The sequence below is a fragment of the Citrus clementina genome, unplaced genomic scaffold (assembly GCF_000493195.1).
Source record: "Citrus clementina cultivar Clemenules unplaced genomic scaffold, Citrus_clementina_v1.0 scaffold_10, whole genome shotgun sequence".
Taxonomy (NCBI): Eukaryota; Viridiplantae; Streptophyta; class Magnoliopsida; order Sapindales; family Rutaceae; genus Citrus; species Citrus x clementina.
Genome location: NW_006263302.1, coordinates 191,954 through 204,544, shown reverse-complemented (window position 1 = coordinate 204,544; position 12,591 = coordinate 191,954). Strand labels below are relative to the sequence as shown.

Below are 12,591 nucleotides of genomic sequence, written 5' to 3'. Positions count from 1 at the left end.
TTAAAAATATAATTTTTAATGAAAATTTCATTAATACATAAGAAAATACATCAATTTTAAGAACCAATTCAATTACAATTAAATAATATTTCAGTTGTGTTTTTCTAAACTTTCAAGAATTAAATTCATCTATTATCGAATTTGAATCGACAATGTCTAGAAATTTTCTTTCAACATAGATAATCGTACACTCTGATATAAATTTCTCTATCTTATTTTAAAGTGGTGTCTTGATGAGCTCTTGCATTTCTTCTTATTTTTCACTAAAATAATTATCTCTAATCTATGATTTATCAATAATAAATTTAAAATTTTAATTGCTAGAATTCAATGGTTTGACCTAACAATAATTTAATCTTACATAATAAAATTAGAACATAAACTAACTAAAGAAAATGATTTTTAGTCTTTACTATCTTACAATTTATAAATATATTGTAAATGATCAAATAAAAAATAAATATGTTATATATTCCTACCAAGAGAAGACGAATAACTGAAGAAGCAGAGCATGTCAGCACGAAGGAGCCAAAAAACAAAGAGAGCGCGTTCTCCAAGAATAAAGTAAATGCTCATTTTATTTATTTATAAGAATGACAAAGTGGTAAATTAATAGAATGGTGAAGTTGTAAATAAAAGTGTAAAGCAATGACAATTTTGTCAATTTTGAAACCCCGAAAATAATAAACGACGTCGTTTTAATTCTTTTTTTTTTCATTTCATTCTCCTTAAAACGACGTCGTTTTAAGGAAAAAAAAAATCAACAACAACCCCACTCCTTCACTTCGTTCTCTTCATCTCAACAAATTGCTTTCTCTCTCTGGCTCACAGCCCCTCCTTCTATTTCTCTGTTTCTCTTCCCCTTCGTTTCAGCTTGGTTAAAACAAAATCAATAACAACTCCAAATTGCTCTCTTTCTCTTCATTTTCTCTTCGTCTCACAATAGCCTGAAATTTTAGTAATTAAACTTGTAATCTAAGCATATGAGAACGAACTAAGAAGTGCTTTTGCTGAGAGAAATGAAGTGCTTTTCATTTTGCAAAGAAGAAGATGCATGTGTGCATGTGAAAATCCAATGACACGTTGCTGGTAATAATTCATGTATGTGAATAAATGTATATGGATCAAAATTTGTCCTGATAACTTTGAACTTCAGTTTCCTCAGCTCGACTTGAAGAATGTATAGCACAAAGTTGCTCTCTAATGTGACATGGCCCTTTTTTTTTTCTTTTTTTCCCTTTTGGAATTATTCAAGAAGAGTCAAAGTGGTGAAGAATCTCAATATGAAAGGGTTTTGCAGTGCTTGGGATCGTTTATGAAATGAAGATGAAGAGAGAATAATTGGGGCTGATGCTAATTAAACCAAACGGCGTCGTTTTATGGAGAACAAAAACGAAAAAAAAGGAAACGACGTCGTTTCAATTACTTTCGGGGTTTGACCCGAAGTAAATAGCAGAACTCTTATCAAAATTTTAGACAGGCTACAGCCCCAGCCCACAAATAGCTCCGCCCCTGTTTCACTCTTCGGTGAATAATTCAGATCCCTTGATTGGATGGAATTTATTAATTTCCTTTATTTCAAAGGAAATTAATAAATTCCCCCATTTCATAGTCAACCAAACAATGGAAAGGCACAAAAATTCAAAAGTGAGAGGCTTTTAACACCTTTCCATTATTCTTTTAAAACCCCCTCTCAATTATGATCCATTTAATACCAAAAAGATCATTTCTTCTAAATTATCATCCTTAATTTGTGTGTGCATTGATTTCCAAATTTTCTTTTATTTCTATCAATTTTCTCACTCTTAATTTTTTTTTAATAGTCTTCTTACCATACCTTTCACACAAACAATTCTATAAGTGATAATTTCTTTTGAAGTATTGTTATCTTTATTCTTCTCTCCAAACTTTCTTTCTTTACAAAACTTAAAAACATTAGTTTCCCAAAATTAAAAATAATTAATCTGAAAAAATGAAGAAAAAAAAAGGGAGTATTTTAAATTTGTATAGATGAAGATCATGGACTGAAAAAAAAATCATGAAAATGAATTGATCACGAATCTAAAAATTTAGCAACAAAAGACTCAAAAAAATAAAATGACACCTATGAGAGCGCAAAAGAATACAGGAGACAATAATTGGGGTTTGTTATATTAGTGTTTGTCAAGTTTAGTAGAAGAGATATTTATCAGGATATAATAGGGTGTTAAAAACTTTTTTTTTTTTCAAATACTTATGGATTATCTGAAAATATATCCATGATTTCATTTTTTTTAAACAATTTCCAAATCTTAGTTGAGCATACGTCAATGCATTACACACAATACAATTAATTAATTCAAGCTCATTCGGTACTACTGTTCTAAATTTTTTATAATTACGTGTGCCAACAAAGAAACGTAAGTGAGAAAATGTGCCGTTTGCAATTATGTTGTTCTATTCATGAGACTATAAATAAAATATTTTGAACTCTTAAACTTTAATTTTTTATTATTTTGGTGTCTATTATATTTAGAGTAATGATTAGACATCTCAATTTTTTTATTTTAAATTTCATTAATTAAATAATTGATAATTTTTTACTAAATCTAGATAAATTAATTATATTATCTCTCCAATTAGTTAGTGAATGTCACATGATCTGACATAATTTTTTAAAATAAAAAATTTGAGATGTTTAGCACTATTTTTGTATTTATAAGTTGCTTTAGGTGGTGATTTTGATAATTTTTTTAATTACGCATCATAGTGACTAAGAAAATAAAACTTTTTATAGGGAAAAAAAAAGATAGCTTTCTCAGTCTTTGATTACAATGTCCCAAAGCCTCAATAGCACAATTAAATGATTTGTTAATATTGAGGCGATAATTGAAGGATGGATAAAGAATGTTTAATGCCTTTTTTTTATTGTATTTGTTTCCATATTTGCTTTGGTTTTCTTATCTTATAGCTGTTGACTTGAAATATCAAAATTCCTTATTTTTCTTCTAATGTGTTTTTTTCTTTTCTCAAGTGTCATGCAAAAAAAGAATAAAGCATTTCTTTGGATCTGGTTAAAAGAATGATCTTATCGGGAAAAAAAAATTCAAATTAAAGGATTTATTCTTTATTCTTATTTTGTTATCATTTATTTTTCTTTTTGGGTTATTTTCATCCAACTACTGAAGTTTTTAGGCCTGATAACAACTAGCTACAATATCAATTGAACCGTATAAAAAGAAAATCAAATCACATTTTTTTCCTCAAAGAAAGAAATTAAAAGAAAGAAAATATATTTTTAAACAGAGAAATTAAAAGCTTTAGGTATATTCTTCAAATATTCAAAGACGTATTTGATTTCAAGAACTTATTCAAATAATCATTTTACTTATTTTATTTCAAACTAGCTTGATTGGATGCCAAAGTCATCTGCTTCTCATTGATTCCAGCATTGCACATGTTGGCCATCGCTCTTGTATACTTCTTTCCATATATTGATAATGATCCACAAATTTTCCCATAAATTCTCACCTGTATATAATTAATTAAGAAATCAAAATAATCTATCAAATAGTCTTTCTCTATTATGGATGTCGTTTTCTTTTTTTAAATAGACACATTGTTAAACCGTGCGATTTAATGGAGTGAGTGCAGACACACTATTAAACCGCACATCTGTATTAAAAAAAATGAAGACAGCCACACCTAAAAATGATTATGTGTGTGCGAGTACGTGTGTATGCTTGAGATAACAATGGAATTAATTAAGAAAAAAATAATAATAATATAAAACTTACAAGCATTTTCAAGCAATCCCAGTCGTCTACAAGAGGCTGGCCTGCTGGTCGAATGGACTCAATCATTTTCGACACATTTTCTTCCCCAAAAACTTGTGCTATGATTTGATGTATATTTTGATCCACTTGCTGCCTGCTTAAAATCTCATTCTGTAATTGCTTCTGAGCTTCGATCTTCTCACTAGACCCATCAGCCGATCTATTGAACTGCAAGAATAAACATTATTATAACTCAAATTACAAGATCTCATTAATTAAACAATAATTTGATAAAAGATTAATTGAATTACCCTGTGCCAAAGATAATGAAGTTGAGCATCGCGTTGACTAACAGCTCCCCTCGTCAAACGACTCGAATGAGCAATTTCAGCTGATGGGTTAGAAGAAAATTCTTCAGCCTTCATCGTGAAGTTGTCGTTATCAGGATTCGTGCCAATATACGTAAAAATTGGCTCTTTGCTCAGCTCTTTGTTTCCGTACTGCATTACATGAGAGCTAAAGCCTAAATAATCGACCAATGTCCTCCTCCGAATCTGTAAAACTCGACAGAATTAACCAGAGAATTTTATTTTATTTTTAAAAAAAGAGAGAGAGACGTGATAACTTTAATTAATAAAAAAAATAGATTTTACCACTCCATGTTGTTGCTGTAGTGTTTCCCTCTGTAAATCATGTTTTTCACTGCACGCCATTACACAGAAAAGTTAAAAAAAAATTATAAATTTTAATTAACATCAAATTTATCGATGAAAAATCAAATAATCAATTAATTGACCTATCTTCAATCCAAGAAATACTGAAGAGACCACCCAAACAAGTTTCAAAATCATCCTCGGGACTCGGATAATGCCCGGGACAATACATCGCGTAGCTGCTCTCTGCAGGAGTTGAAGCTGTGACTGCATATATGTTCATGTCTTCCGTGAGAAGCCCATCAAACATGCTTCCGGATTCACAAGCTTCAAGGTAAAATTAATTTCCTAATTAATTTCCCCCCAAAATTTCCAACCAAAAATTTTTTTTTTTAATTAATTGATTAGTTATCAAGTAGTAATTAAATTTGCATAATGGTTAATTGATTTCATTTACTTACCATGCTTTTATAAGATTTAGCCTCGTGTTTCTTTTTTAACACCTCTATCAAATCTTTAGCGTAGAGGTCATCTCCAGTAGGCATTGCTGCAGCACATAAATTATAAAAACATTGATGTGAAAAAATTTATAAGATTGAAGAAAAAATAATAATAATAAGAAATTAAAGCTTAAAAAAACAATTAATTTTACTAATTAATAATGTTGATACTTACCGACCATACCAGCGCTTCCATGGTCTGCATAATAAATAAAAATATAGTCATTCGGACCACTATTTACAACCTTGCCACTGCCCCTGGTGAGTGCAGTTCTGTTGCCGAGAATCACCGCCAGAAAATTGTTGGCAGTACAATTTTCACCAGTGTAATCCTGTAAAATAGCCATAGGAATCATATAATCAAATTAAAAAAAGTTTGATTTATCAGGCAAAATAAATACCTTGGGGACTCAATTATAAACATCAGGGCCGCACGGCTTGTTGATGATGATACCAGGCCTTGGATTTTGAACGTTAAATGCAATATCATCATACATGAAAACAATTATGTTTTCATCTTTTAATCCTCCATTTTTCAGAATTTGATACGCGTGACACACATCAGCCTGCAAAAATAACCAGCAAATTTGATGGTGAAAAATCGACAAAATTAATTTGTATGTAAATTAAATAAAAAGTAAAACTAATCAATTAATAAAATTTAACCTGGTGCCGATAATTTTCATAATAATTGGATCCAGCAACTAGAACTACCCATCTGGTTCCAGTAGTTGTGCTTTTTGCAATTTGTCGAGCTTCAACAATAAAATTATTTAACAAGAAAAGGAGAAGAAGTGAAGCAATGAGAATGAAATGATTCATTGTTTTTGATAAATAGTGGAAGCAAAATTAGTGAGTAAGAGTGTAAGAGCAGAATTGGAAGCATATGCATATATATAGAGTGATTTCCATTGGGGGGTTTTAGAGAGCATTAATTAATTAATTAATTGGTTACTTATTTGTATTAGATTTCAATTGGGATTTTAGAGAAAATAATAATAATAATACTGACGATGATGATGATGAAGAAACTGACAGGCAAAAAGCCTTTGTCTTGTAGCCATATATGCCCACCAAACGAAACTGGCTAGAACGCCTGATTTTGAGACCACTTACTGCCACTAATATTATGCCATGGTTTTGTGTGTCGGCTTTGGAAACCTTTTGTTTTTGCTAATTTTGTCTTGTGAAAAAAAAAAAAAAAAGATCAAAGCCCCCGCACAAAACCATGGCATAATATTGTACGGTAGAAATTGTGATATTTAATTGTGGGATTTTATTAAGTTGCAACTTACGGTTATAATAAAATATATAAAAATTTATGATATGATAGTGGACTCTACTGTCTTATTACAAGAATTGTAAGTTATATTAATTGTAAATTAACAAGACTCTTAATTATATAACTTCTTTTATGCCATCTTATTTTTCGTTTATTAAGTGAGTAATAAAAATAATATTGGTCTAATAGGTCTTTTGGAATTTTGAAGCTTAATTTAGTGTCCGTTGAGATCTATTTGAATGTATGAAAGTTGAATTACAACTAAAATCAAAGAAAATAATTAAAAGTTACCAAGCTCCCACACCCACTGGAATACTCAAACCATTGGCCTCATCATGGAGAAAATTAAGAAATTGTTAATTAAAATTTTTTATATTTAATTGTGTAGTCTCATAATAATAATCTTTTACATATATGTTTATATAATCCAATCTTTTACCGAACTGAGGGAAAAACGACCGGGAGTGTAATTTGGTAAAACGATTGCACAAACTCTTTTGGGATATATAATATTTTTTTGGGTCAAAATTCAGGATTTTCCGGAACATTTCTATTAGAAAAAAAAAAGAAAGAAATAAATTATGGGGTTTTTTATTTTTGTCTCAAATGGTTATTCCTCGCAATTTTTTTTTTAAAAATAAGTTATCACCATTTTGTCAAATCACGGTCAACACGAGTGTTGCTGTCCATTTATTTAAAACCCGTCCAAAATTTGAAAAAATTGGAACATTTTGTACAATTATGAGAGAACTTGCTAAATAAGCCAATTAGTGGTTGCAAGCTAAAAATAAAAGGGAGATTGAGTACTAATTAGTTAAATTGGTAAAATTTCTTTAGTGGAAATATAAAATTTTAAAGTTGAACTCCGCTCAAATGAGTGAGCAAAAAATCGAAATACTCAATAAAAAAAAAGAGAAATTTTAAAAGAGATAGTCATAACTCATAAGTCATTCATTAATTCCTAGCTCATTAAACATTTCTCAATCAGATTGATTAATAATAGTAAAGTGATTAAATAGTAAGAGAATGTACCCTCGTGCACCACCATTCCAGATATTACATAACTGGTTTTATCTTCTTCCATAGGATAATCTTTTTCTCTTTTTGATCAACTTAATAAATTCATTCATTTACAATAAGTTATGCTAAATTATTTTATGTTTCCCAAATTAAACTCAATTATCAACAGCAATTTGCATCTCTTTCTTTCTTTCTTTTTTTTTTAAATTTTTTTTTAAACTTTTAGTATTCATTGACAGAAAGCAATTCAATTAATTGGTTATTGCTTCAGGATAAAGCACTATAACTTAAAACAAGATAAATAAATAAAAGTTTAATTACAATTATAAAAAAAATTCTAAAATAACTAAGAGTTATTGTTTCTGTGTTATTGATGCGGTATATCGAAAGCACTACATTAGCAAGGTAGAATCGTGAAGCAAGGATGCACTAATTTCACATTTCTATCTAAATTGGTCAAAATGCTTCTCCATATATTGCCTCTTTCACATGAAAAGAACTTGGTCTTAAAATAGCTGGAATTTTTATATTTCATATTTCTTTTGTTTTGTATAGATAATATTTTACCATTTAAGATATATTGCAGAGTGGTTTTTAAATATGTTTATTTAATTAACTACCCTAGTTTGAATATAAAAGTTCATTTATGACTTGCAAAGGTTCAAAACCCCTTCAATTATCTAGACAAAAACGACTAAAGAAATAGTAAATAGTAACTTATACTTGTTTACTCTACAAGCTTCAATGTTGATTTGTTGTCCTTGAGAGTCTCCACAAATTGGATTCGAGCATGTGCTTGCAAAAGATGCTCTGATGTTTTTGTTAATGCTTGTGTTTAGAGAATTTCTTGATTTGGATTATGGATTTCTCTCGACTTTCAGAAAAATAGCCAAAAGATCTTTTCTCGATACTTTTGGCCTCTATTTATATCCTAAGAAACACCAAAATTGACAAGAAATTTTATTCTAAATCTCAATCTCATCCATCTTTTTTTATATGTTTGATTTTATGCCTTAGATCGAATAAATGTTTTTGTCCGTATCTGAATTTGTAGTATGAGATTTAGTTAGTAATCACGTGTGTCTGAGTTTGATCGTTGATTATTTTCAGATTTTTTTTTTTTTATTACTGATCTCTAATCCAAGACCAATATACGCTATATCCGTATTGATCTCTAATCTGAGATCAATATAAGCTACATATGTCCATATGGATCTGTAATCCAAGATCAATATCAGCTATCTCCGTTATACAAATTAATAATGTTTGCTGCACAGGTAAAACGTGGTGCGGTGTGTGGCACTTAACAGTTTGAATAACTTCAATAGGGCTTCACATTTCTGCCAATATGTTCAATACTAACATTTTAGATGCATGCAAACGTGCAGACAAGTGTTGAATTTTGGCACTCATACACTCCAATTAAACCATATACATCCTATATATTGTCTACGAAGAGATTCAAGAGATCCCTTACATTCTGTTCATTTTAGCCGCTGCCTTTTCGAAATTCTTCGAGGATTTCTCACTTTCATTGAATGAAGCCGCCTTGAATTCCTTAGTCTTCTTGACCCTCCTCCTCTTAAATGAAATGACACTTGTCTTGTCTTGAGTAGGGATGGCAATGGGCACCGCCCGCAGCGGGTTTGCCATTATCAAATCCAAACCCGCACAAAATTTAAATTACCAAACCCACCCGCAACCCGCAGCGGGTTTTAATTTTTTTACAAAAACCCACCCGCAGCGGGTTTTAACAATTACCAAACCCGCAATGGTATCCGGCGGATTTTTTGCGGGTTTCCGTATTTAAAATCACAAATTTTTAATATATAAATTTATAATAATAACCTCAAATTCCATATAACATACTCAATTTTATATTTAAATAATGTAAATGAAAAATTAAAATTTCCACATCAATTCAACACAAATTCTCAAATTTAAGTATAAATTACACAAATCCATTTAAAAAACACAAACTAGTATCTAAAAATAATAATTACATTTCATATTATCATTTAAAACAAGCTCCAAGAGAAGATATTCATTTCATTCACCACCATAAGCACCCATCCAACACAATGCCTATAATAATAATTAAGATTAATATTTTCAAATACTAATTCGAAGGAAAATGCCTTTAGTTTTCTTTAGATTATGACTTTAGAATAGGATATAGGCCACATACACACATACACAATTTTGAGCCTTTGGCTATTTGGTAATTTAATTAATGACATTATTTTCTTTATATATTTTTAGATTAAAATTAAACTAAAAATATTTGAAAAAAATATTGCGGGTTTGGTGGATATCCATGCGGGTATCCACCGGATATAAGGTTAATACCAAACCCACCCGCATCCATGTGCGGGTTTTAATTTATAATACTAAACCCGCCCGCAATGGGTAAAATTATCCGCAACGGACGGGTTTTGGCGGGTGGGTTTGGGCGGGTTTGCGGGTTTGCGGGTACAATTGCCATCTCTAGTCTTGAGCTTTACGTGATGGTGCCGGCTGCCGCAATGACTGTCATGCCCATACCAGTCGTTTCTCTCCATGTATCGTTTTCTTCTCGAACTTAAATGGCGATGATAACCTGAAAAATCATTTCCATCACTGCTTGAACTATACCCCCATTCAGCATCTCTAATGCGTCGGCGCCTGTCTCTACGTTTGGTGTTCAATAGCTTGTGCCACAAGAAACATGTGATGTCTTCCAAAGCATACCAGTATGTTTCACAAGCAGCCCAGCACATCTTACAAAGGCTTCTTACAATGCATTGGCAGATTCCCACTTTGAACAATAGGTAGCAGAACAACAAAACTGAAAATATGAAAAATGATATAATAAATGACAAAAACCTAGCAGTTAATTCTCGCTGTACTTAAATATAACTGGTAAATATAACAAAAAGAAACAAAAATTTACCATATTTAGCTTAAGATCATTTATAAGCAAAGATTGAAACAAACAGCATTATCATGATTTGTGCTCAACGATGCCATTCCGAAATATACAAATTCGGGAGAGAGTTCTGTTACATTCTTTATGAAACCAAAACATTTTCTGAACTATTAATTTGTCTTATTTTTGTTTATTTCATCAATTTGTTCATTCAATCAACAGTCAAAATGAAAATAGAAGAATTCGAAAAGAAATTAAACTTAAATGGGAAAATGAATTGTTAAGTATGAGAGCTGAGATTACTTATGTAGCACAGCCCCAAAATCATTAGCAGTTTCACCAGATTGGTGACACATAAGTGCTCGATGAAACAAATTATGTCCCATGGTTCTGGACAAACATCCCTACATAGCCAAGCAAATCGAATCAAACCACCATTCAATAAATGCGCGCGCATGTATGCATAAAGCAATTGATACGACCTCTTTCAAATGAACACATATAGATCATTACATTGGCGATAATCAAATAGATTGTAACTTGCAAGATACTCCCTTTCATTATTATGGTATAATTAAGCAACTAAAGCAATTACATACATAATTAATGTTGTAAAGATTTATACAAATAAAGAGAAGCGTTATGAGAGATGACGAATTAGAATTACTTACTCACAAGATCCATTGAAGATGCTCTTAAATGGAGCCACGAAAGCAGTGCCAAGAACACTGCCTATACCATTAGCAGCTTTACTAATCACAGTCCCCATTGCTATTGCTATATTATTGCTATTATACTACTTCACAAACACTTCCCATTTTGACACTAATCCACATTCGTAATTTCAATTAGACCATCTGAAGCTACACAACAACAACAACATAAATAAATAAATATATAACAACAGCAGTAATAATAATTTAAGAAAATCATAGCCATTGAAATTGCATGTAATATACTAAAAGGGCAACCAACAAAGGATTGAAAAGGCAAAATGGCATATAATTATGAGCACCATAAATAAAATGAAGGAGAACCCATAACTAAATTTATGAAAATAGATAGGGAAAAAGAGTAAGAAATGTATTTAATTTATTTACTAACCAAAAACTTGATCTTAGAAGCGAAGGGAAAAGAGTTTCTGAAGTCTTGAGTTAGAAATGCACATTCTACAGAGAAACGAACAGATGCATAGAGACGGTTATTATTTATGAAAAAAAGTGAAAATGAAAGCCCATCAACTTGGGCTCCCAATTTATTTGGGTTAGGGTCTAAAGTTATACATGATTAAAAAAAATTTAGTGAGAAAGCTTTCAATGGCTTTTTTTTTTGTTCTATTACTCTAAATTTAATTATGTCTTTCTATTTTTCGGGTACTAGAGTTAAGGTAATTATGTCTCTCTAATTTTCTTGTACTAGAGTTGAGGATGATACCATGTTTAATGAAGTGTTTATCTTCTTATTCAATTAAATTCCCACATCTTCTTTTCACACATTAGTTGAATAATTATCTTTACATTAATAATATCATGTTTTTTTTTGACAGAGTAATAATAGTACTGTTGATAGTTCACTTCTTATTTGACTAATTTATATATATCTGGCTGCATAATGTTTAATGTTCTTTTTAATTTTATGTTTTCATTGAATTGGATGCATGGAATGCTTAAGAATTTGCATTGTTAATCGAAAGAGAACATATCTAATTAAGATTTATTTAATTAACTTGGACTTAATTATTAATATGTCCATTAAATGCCGCAGATTGATTTCAAATTGTCTACATTGGTCATGGCTCTGCCGATGGATTAGCAGTTGCCAAATTTAATTAGTGTTTGTGTGTCTTACTAGGATTGTACCGTGTTATTATTATTATTATTATTTCACGTAGGTGATTGGTGTAGTTAATAAATTTAAAAATAAAAATAATTAAATCTTAATCATATACCGTCATTAAAAGAAGAAATATACCGTCATTTAAAGAAGAAATAATTCGCGACCTTAGCATGCTGAAATTGTATGTTCGACTAATTAAAGATTACTATTTTTATCGGGTTTTGTTGTTTTATGGTAGGACCAACCACTTTAATGCTACAAGACCTATTACTTTTAAAATAAAAGATTTACGAACCCCAAAATACAAGTCCCACCACCAAGCTTGTCAAAATAATACGTTCGTATAGAGATACGATACCCAACTCAGATAAATTTTTCTCTACCAAAAGACACATTGCATGACATTATTAAAGGCTTAGAAAAATTCAGATAGAGAGAATGCCCAAAATTCTCTTCAGATAAAATACTTCCACCAGACTCCCCGCCCAAGAAATTCCAGTAGACTCCAACACGAATAAATTGAAAGGTCTAGTTCTTACATTCTTTAATAAGCTCTCCAACATCAGCTATGACCAAATCAATCTCACATCTGCTGGTAACTTTGCCAACAAGGGCATACCAATAGTACATTGGTTAC

The 12,591-nt window shown here is 30.6% G+C and overlaps 1 pseudogene; it reads right to left on the bottom strand.

Moving 5' to 3' along the window:
• Window positions 1–3,306: 3,306 nt before the first annotated feature.
• LOC18053642 lies at window positions 3,307–5,796 on the bottom strand (annotated as a pseudogene).
• Between the last annotated feature and the right edge of the window lie 6,795 nt (window positions 5,797–12,591).